We start from the raw sequence: 9,812 nt of genomic DNA, 5'->3' as shown, positions 1-9,812 counted from the left end.
TCAAAAGGGGGAGATTGAAAGTGCGCATGTCAAGAGGAGCACTTTGGAATGCTTTCTCACTATATGTTGTGGTTTTGATGAGGACAACTTGTGATTATAAGAGCTTGAAGATCATCAACAAATCAACGTGCTTAAGTCTCAAGATTGGTATTAGACTTAGACTAGTAATTAGTTTAGGTTGAGTCTAAGGCTTAGGTAAACTCAATACATGTCTCATATGCATAAAACTTTAAATCATTTTAGTTTTGAGATATGTCATTTATAATATGTTCATGCATCACATAAATACATGTAATCTGTGCATCCTAGGCATAAACTTAGTGTTGAACATGTATAAATTAAGTGCATAACGTATTTGAGTTTTGCAATTTGAAAATACACTTTGAAATATGTTGTTAATCGATTAAGGCATGATTTAATCGATTAACATAAGTTCTTGAAAAGTTGTTGAAACTGAAAACTTGGAAAAACAGAATGAGTTACGTTTTTAAAACACGTTAATCAATTAACTAAGGTCTTAATCGATTAAGTGGGCTGCAGAAATAATTCTTTATAAACTGCATTTTCATAACAGAAGCCATAACTTGCATGTTGCATTTTTTAGAGAGTTAGAGCATATTTCGTGTTAATTGTTGCATCTATATGACATTGCATTTGTGAGATTAGAAAATAGAGAATTCTATGCTTTAGGATTGAGAGGCATTTCATGTTTAATTTCTCATCATTTCACCTCACATGTTCATGCATTCATTGATGTTTTTGTGAAGATTTTGTATTATATAAAATCTGTTTTCAACTAATACATTGTCATGTTCTATGAGACTTGTGTTAGAGTTTTAGAGTAAGGTCTTAATTGTCAAATTTGAGCATTGTAATTGCTTTAGATTACTCTATGTTTTTGTTGTGAAAAGTGTTTAACTTTGGAATCTCAAGGTGTCTTACCACCAACGAGATTGCGTTGTATCTTCATTAGCTTAGAGTTCTTGATAGAAATAATTTGTTCTTGGCTGGGGCTACACCGCAAGAAAGGTTTTCTTGGGCGGTAGGAAGGGAGTCAAACCAAGGAATAAGATTCTTTAGTTTCAAGTGAATGTCTAAGTGTTGTAATTGGAAGAATTGCTTGTAAAACATTATTTCAATTATAGTGAAGAAAAATATCCCAGATCAGCCGGAAGGCCTGGATGTAGTTTGTAAGTGGACACGCAAACAAACCAGGATAAAAATCGTGTTGCAGGATTTTTTTCTCTCTTTCTCTCTTTATTGCTTTAATCGGTTACTTTGTATAGTTGTGTTAATTGCTATATTCTGTTTCTATACTATACTGGTGTAACTCTGATATTTTTGTAAGCTATGTATATTCGTTTCAATCTCGGTTGATTATCGTGCAAGAAACCGAATCTTTCTGTAAATTCTGAGTTGTTTTAATCGATTAAAGTGATTGCGTTAATCGATTATTTGGTATCTGTTAATCGATTAATCTGGGGTTATTTCAGCATTATTTGTTGTTTTCGAAAAACGGATACTCTGACCGCTACACCTATTCAACCCCCCTTCTAGGTGTATTTTAGCCATTGATACTTGACACCCATCTGCCAGCACGGCAGGCAGACTGCAAAACGGCTACCAAACCGGCCACAGGCTAAAAGACAAGGTAGCACAGAGTACGGCCCTGGCAGACCGCCTGACACGGAAAAAGGAGCCCCCAACAATACTCTTGGCCGGCTACGTACTAACCTACCTGCCAGGAGCCCGAAGTCAACTCTCCCTCTAAAAATAGAAGTCTCTACCAACAGGAAGTAATCTAATCTCTCTACTCTCTAAGCATTACCTACCCTATTACTCTCTATCCTCATATTCCCATATACTTCTCACCCAAGTTCATATACTGACTTGATCGTCGGAGAACCTTTTCAGGTACCTCCATCGGCGGGTCCAACTCTTCCACATCATCCTGCTACACTGACATTCTTCCTCCTCTACATCCTCTACAACCGATCAGCTACCGTTTCCATACTTTTGTGTTCTAGGAAAGAACACTTATATTTGTTAAGAATCCATGATGCATTACTTTGTGCTACCTCGTAGCCCATCTCAGCCATAGTATGCCTCGTGACATTTTCTAAGCCCTCTGTGAAAAAGTTGAACATGTAATTTAATTATATGAAGCTTGAATACCAAAGTTAGACTAAAATTGAAAACTTAAAATAAATAGCCATGACAAAATAAGAATAATTACTTATTGTATATAAATTAATTTAATTATGTAATGTATTTATAATAAATTTTGAACAAAAAATGTGTCGTACAAATCATGAGAGCACAAAATATAATTTTTTCGGGCTCAATTGTTGTTACTTATTGGTGGATTAAGTATAATATAATTTTATGGGATCATATTCTTAATGAACATTAAATAGTCTCATATTTTTCTGATTATAGATCCCATTATTTCAATTTCACATGAATGATATGATAATATAAACAATTATCATAATAATCAACTAAGTGTTCAAAAAAATTATGCTTAGAGTAATAATAATCGACAACACAACAAATTTTAAAAATAATACATACAATAATATATTTGTCATATAAAGATAAAATTAGTTATATACCTAAAAAATATTTAGAATCTATATTAATTATGGGCCATATGTTGTACACTTGTCACATACCATTACGGACGGGCCTTGCTCAACCATTGTTGAATACAACATAAATGCTTTGCTTTTAAGTATGATTCTAGTGACTATCTAGACAAAGAACTCCATGGACCCTGCTCTGCAACTAGTTTGTACAGTGCAACCACTCTCTAATGTGGGTGTTTTTATTGGTAAAACAATATATATTACTTTTATAGTTAATATTTGTTGTACCTCAAGTTATCGTGTAGTTTCATTTATCTTAGTCTAATATATTTTGAATCGTGCAACTTGTACTCTTGTCCTCGGATCCTGAATCCACAAAAAATAAAATTTTAGAAAGTAAATTAAAACTGTATATTAATTGCTCTTATTTCTTACATTAACAATTGTTCTAACCCAGGTTATTTTCTATAAGTACATATACATGTATATAATCTTTACAACATGAACTTTAATTGGTAGCTACACTTATTATTAAAATTAACTAAAATTTATCTACATGTATATGTATAATCCACCAACAACCTATAAGAGTAAGACTCTAAATTTATGATTATAAGTAACATAAATTTGAGTTCATTAACCCGCTCAAAGGTTTATGAAATTTAATTAGGTCGAACTTGAGCTAAAAACAAGCGAGACATTGAAATTAGCTCAAAACTCAACTTGAATCAATTCTTAACAAATCGAGCTAAACTAAACCAAGTTGGACTTCACTCATTTGATCACTCTCCAATAAAATTTATGCATCTATATTTGATACTTTCTAGTACTTAGTCTATAAGTATGCATGAATTATCAAAAACCACTCTCCATTTGTTTTTTAGTTTTATAAAATAGGAACCTAATCATTTTTAAAAAAATTCTTCAAAAAAATACTCTCTCAAGAAAGATATTATTAAAATCACTTTATCTAAATTTTTTTGTTGAGAAAATCACTTTTTAACAAAATATTCCTTTTCTTTCAAAATTCACATTTTCCAAAAGCATTTTTTCAAAACACTATTTTTCGCAAAATCAGTTTTTTGAAAGTCGTTTTTTTAGAGATTCACTTTTCAGACATCATGGTTTCTTTCAGAAAAGCAATTTTTCAGAAAAAACATTTTTTTACCATTATGTTTCTTGCACTATTTGGTTTCTCTAATATTTTATATTTATTTTTTAGATAGATTGAATATTCATTCAAATGGATGTGCTCATAGATATTAATTAAATTTAATTGATGAATTTAAAGATATTCATTATTTAAGTTATCTATTGAATTACATGTATCTGTTTAAATCCATTAACTTAAATAAATGATGTTGATAAATTTAATTTATCCAAATTTGGATGAATGATAAATAATTTTTTCAACTCAAAAAACTAAAATAAAGTTAGTTTTTTAATGTTAGTTAACTACTATGTATGTTAGAACTTCTTTAGCATTAGTCAAGTTAGTTTGCTTAGTGATTACTTAACTACTACGTGTGTGTTTGGGGACCCTTTTGCAAAAATGAGTTTTGATGAATTTGTTTGATTAAAAGTTATTTTGCAGTAACTATTTTATGTTTGAACAGTAACGGTGAAAAGTAAGTTTCCGTAGAATGAATGTTGTGTGGGTTGTCTTCCAAACTGACTTTTAGCTTTGTAGTTACCAAATTGTCATTTTATCATTTCTCTCTTTAGTAAAAGTATGTGTTGAAATTTGATTTTGGGTGTAAAATCTAAAAAACTTTCATGTCTCATACAAAAGAGTTTTAAAAGCAAACAACTCTCAAGTCCCACATTGGAGAGATGAGGAACTTGAAAAAAATCTCATGTTATAATTAGAAGTATCATCCCTTCATATTTTCTTGTCCAAGTTGAATGCGTTTTGATTCAACTTTTTCTTTCTCCCTCATATTTTCTGCCGATGCATTTCTGGCAAACTTCGTCCCCTTTCTTTCCGTGGTACTAAAAATTGGCACGAGTAACCATATTGTGGGCATTTCGAGAACTGACACTGGTAGTCAGTATTGAGAGAAAAAATTTAGCACAGGTAGCCATATTGTGGGCCTTTCGAGAACTGACACTAGTAGTCAGTATTGAGGGAAAAGAATTGGCATAGATAGCCATATTGTGACATTTCGAGAACTGACACAGGTAGGCAGTATTGCGGGAAGAGAATTGGCATGGGTAGCCATATTGTGGGTATTTCGAGAGTTGGCACTGTTAGCCATATTGTGAGAATTTCGAGAATTGACACTGGTAGCCATATTATGGTGTGTGTATTCGAGATTGGTTCTTACAGTGCAGTAAGAATTCGATAACAGAGATCTGAGTTGTTTTATCCTGGGGACGGCGTGGTTGATAGTCTGCTTGCACATTTTTGGCAGTGCCACAAAACGTCTTAAAGAGAGCGACTTGGTCGTGACTCAGCTAGTAACGATTATTTCGTGCCATTTAGAATTGTTGCAAGCTATGGTAACAACAATTTTAAGACATTTCTACTGCAATGGTATTCATATATAATATTACTAGACCGAACAACTATGACCTGAACAAACCATTTCGTTTTGATGAGACAAATTTCAAATGTTAACAACATAAGATGAAATTTTTACTCACTATAAGAAAAGTTGCACACGTTTTGAAAATCAATGTCCTAATGCCGGTGGAGAAAGTGAGAAAAAAGGAAGGAGAAAGTGAACATCAATGTCCTGGATGGGTTGTCAAAGGATCTCTATAATTACTACAACCCATATATGTGTGCCAAATTAATTTGGTATGCACTTGAGAAATATGATATTGAGGAAGTTAAGATAAATATATATATATAATATTACCACTACCTCAAGTATCAAATGATAATAAATCAGTAGAGTCTCAGTTTTATGAGATGCATAAAATTGCTCATGAAATCATTTCTGATGGTATGGTCCTAGAGAGTTAAACTCACAGAGCCTATGAATGTGTATTCGTTGGGTATGCTGTAAACAACAAAGTGTATAGGTTTTACGACCTTAACACAAAAGTAATCATTGAGTCTAACGATGTTGACTTCAATGAAGAGAAATTCCTTTTTTAAATTGAGGAATAGTGGGGGCACATCAACTAGTCACAAACTTGTGATTAAAGATAATGATATAATATAAAAGGTTTGAAATAGAACTTAGAAGAATAAGAGAGCAATAATTATTAGAGAGTATAGACCTGATTGTATGGTCTATATATGGGAAGATAATCCATCAACTGTCCAAGAAGTTTTGATTTCTTTGGATGTTGATTTGTGGCGAGAAGGCATAAATGATGAGATTGACTATCTAGAGTCTAAAAAGAAACAGATTAAGTTAGCTCAATCTACTATGGAAGATGAGATGATAGCATTATTGTAACGCCCCGAAAATTACTCCAAAAATCTTGCTCAAAATGGGGAATTTTTTTTGAATAATGAAGCCATATAAAATTTATTTCCTTATATTCGTTTCATTTTCAGAACATCACTTTAAGTAGCATACAATACGGAAATTCGAAAACCATTACCTAATGGTAACCAAAATAACTTAATATAACTTCGAATAATACTTCATTAGAATATCATAAAATGTTGGTACGAAATACAAGGCAGAATCCTAATCGTCGCCCAAATAAAACTACTCACAAAATAAATACCCTACACAGGTACCCTAATCAAAAAGCAAAAATAGAAATGGAAATAGCTCTTAGCGGCTAGCCCCAACGTCTGCGGGTGTGTTGGAACACTCGCTTGGGTCCTCCTCCATCCCAGAGTCGGAGGAGAGATTGACAACCTCAATGGAGTCCTTGATGTTGATCAACTCCATGCAGTCATCCTCTTCAGCTGCTGACTCCTCTTCCTCCACTGCCATCTCCTCCTCTAGAACATAGGACGAATGCTGCAATGGAGTCACCACCCTTGCATCTGTCTAGAGGTCTGGCATCGTCCACTGGGCTGCTCTCCTCCATACTAGGGAACTGATCGCGTCGTTCCAAGTCCGTCGCCTCCTAGAAGGCCCTACAACATCTGGTCCCTGAGGGGTCACAAACTGAGTCGACGACACAACATGTGCTGGCCTTCGTGGGGGCAGGGTAAAGGAAACCTCCAACTCCTCGTGATAGTAGGGAAATCGCATGGAAGATCCATCACATAACAACTCTATCTCTAAGGCACAAGGGCCTGTGGAGGTATAACGGTTTCCCTCAATCCATCATGCCCCCTCTTGGGGCATCGAGAAGCGGTAACTCCGAATCTTGGCAGAATGATCCATCTGAACAAAACGCAAATAGAAGTCAAACATAAAGAAGAAGAAGTAAGACATCTAATGAATATTACTCATTGACGGCATGGAATTACATAGAATATTACATCCACACAGACACGCATAGCATACACACACACACACAAATATATATATATATATATATATATATATATATATATATATCACATACATAAATGCAAATGATGAATGATATTAATACTCAAACCATGAGGATTAATATCCCAGAGATCAATGTATGAATACTATGTTTATTTCATCCATCCTTACACCAATATCCTCCCAATAAACTATCCGGAAGTAACCGAGAGAACAGGTCCCGTAACAAGCCGATTTGAACACACCAAACTAATCCTCGCAAAGATATATGATCGATCTGTTCCAAAGAACTTTCCATTTCAGGTCGGTGTCGTCTCAAACACTTTCTGGATATCCCTCTCATCTATCCTGATTGCAAAGAGGGGTTGTCAGAGATCGTCTAGTTTGCACTGTGAGAAGTGTCCGATCCAATAGAATACCTCATCCAGGAATACAAGGGACTTGTCTCAGCTAGAGCCATCCTCAAGACTTTGGTAATGAATCACCACCATCGCCGCCCCTCTCAACATCTCGGGGCTCGTTCGTCTCTCGTAAATTTCCTCTCCACTACTTCATTATCCATAATGAGTATGCACATTAACCGATGTTAGCCGATTAAATATTTTATCATTATTTTATATGATCGACCCAACCTAAGACATCTCCCAAAGAAATGTTTCGCTGAACATCCTGGACGACCATATGGCCAAGCCTTTTACGACCAGACGACCTTGCTGCATGGTATCATGTAATCCTTTTTGGGCATTTCCCTAATGACAACATCATAGTTGGAAACCTTGGCTTAAATATGCCTAAGAACAAAGGTACTTGTATAAGTTTATCGATTTTGGGCACCAGACTCAATCAAATGAGTCACAGTCTTTTCCAAGTGTAAATACACTTCACACCCAAGCTAGGGCTATTGCCTAAGCAATCAAACAATCAGAAACAATAATAAATAGTGTATGTCTCTCGCTCAAGCGACAAACTCATCAAAACAGACTCAATTCTCTTCATGATTCTCGCCCAAGCGAGGGACTATCACTCATGCGACAAATCCATCAAAAATTGGTCAAAATACCTGTATGGTCCTAGCCTGGTCGAGGTATGGTCGTCCGGGCGCCAAAAACGCCCAGAACAGGCCCAACATGCTGTTTAGCCCTCGCCCAGGCGAGGGGTTTAGGGCCCAAGCGTCAATTGGAACCATTCTCCTCTGCTTCTACCACGCTCGAGCAAGGTGGTCCAGTTACCAAGACCATTTTCCTCGCCATTTTGGGCTACCGGATCGAAACTCTCCATTGTTTTCGACCCCTGTGCATTTTAGTTTCTCGAGTGGTGTTCCTTCATGCATAACTACCACAATTCTTGATATTTTAAGCTATCCTAAGCATACAACTTAAGAAAGTATCCGTAAAAAAATCCATGCACGCAAAACATTTGATTAAGTACAAGTTTTCTTAATACACAAATATAACTCCAAACTTTTGAGATAGTTTAGGAGATCCGGGTGTCATATTCGGACACCAGTATGTCACGATGTATTCTCCCCCATCTTAGGTTGTCGTGTGCTTGATTTCCTTTACGAGAGAGTGGGTTGATTGTCCAACTTTGAAAGCTTCGAAAGTAAACACACAAAAACAATTTAGTGATTTGTGAATCAATTTTACATGATAACCCTAAAGTAAAAACATTGTTTAATAATTTAATCCATTTATGAACTCAATGAAATTCATCCATCCGGTCCAAGATTCATATTTTTGAACCATCATTTATCCTCGAAAGTCTTGTTCCCGATCTCCAACGTTTTTCCAAGGTAAGTTTTTAATAAAGTTTACACCTTTATCACCTCATAAATTTATATTTTCATGGAGACTTTTTAAGCCATACTTCACCATTTTAAGGTAACTTTCTTAATCCAAGTCCACACTTTTTAAATCAATATCTGCCAAGTTGATCTTACCACTTTAAAGTAAGTCATCTTAAGTAGGTTCCATATTTTGCATACTACGTTTTCATGGTCATTTCAACATTTAAAATAAACATTTCTTAAGTTACACTTAGAGATGGCAAAACGGGCCGCCCGACCCGTTTAGCCTGCGCCCGCAAATGCTCGCACAAATTTAAGCGGGCGCGGGCATGCCCGTATTGGTTAACCGACAAAATTCAATGCCCTGCCGTTTTAAAACGGGCTAACGGGCTTGTGGGGGCCCCGCGGGCATTGATAAATAATTTAAAAAAATAAAAAAATTCATATAATAAATGAAATGAAGTTAAATTAAATAAAGTAGTTGAAGATAAAAAATTAACAAATTTTTTGATATTTTATATGAAGTTTAACAAATCACATTAGATTATAATTTTTTTAGGGATTAAAAATCACATTACATCATAACTTATTTAAAATTTTCTTACTTTTTCCTTAAATTATGTTGATGGGCCACCCACAGGCCGCCCGCATGCCCAATGGAAATGCCCGCAAAATTAGCGGGCAAAACGGGCCGGGTGAAACAGGCAAATGGGCAAAATTTCTATGCCCTGCCCGCAAAAAAATGCGGGCTATGCGGGGGCACCCGCGTGCAATGCTCGTTTTGCCATTTCTAGTTACACTTACCACTTTAAAGTAAGCTTACCTTATTAATGTTCATCCGATAACAAATCAACCATTTATTACTTCAGAACAATTTAAGTTTATAAAGTCAAGACTTTTATAAGTCATCTTTTATCCCAAATAATTACTTGAACTTGGAAGTCAAAGAATATCATTTACTAATCAAACCTTTTAACTCATAATATTTTAAAACAACACTTTTTCATAAAACTCATCCATAAA

The sequence above is a fragment of the Lupinus angustifolius genome, unplaced genomic scaffold, assembly GCF_001865875.1.
Source record: "Lupinus angustifolius cultivar Tanjil unplaced genomic scaffold, LupAngTanjil_v1.0 Scaffold_418, whole genome shotgun sequence".
Lineage (NCBI taxonomy): Eukaryota > Viridiplantae > Streptophyta > Magnoliopsida > Fabales > Fabaceae > Lupinus > Lupinus angustifolius.
This window is presented reverse-complemented; position numbering follows the sequence as displayed.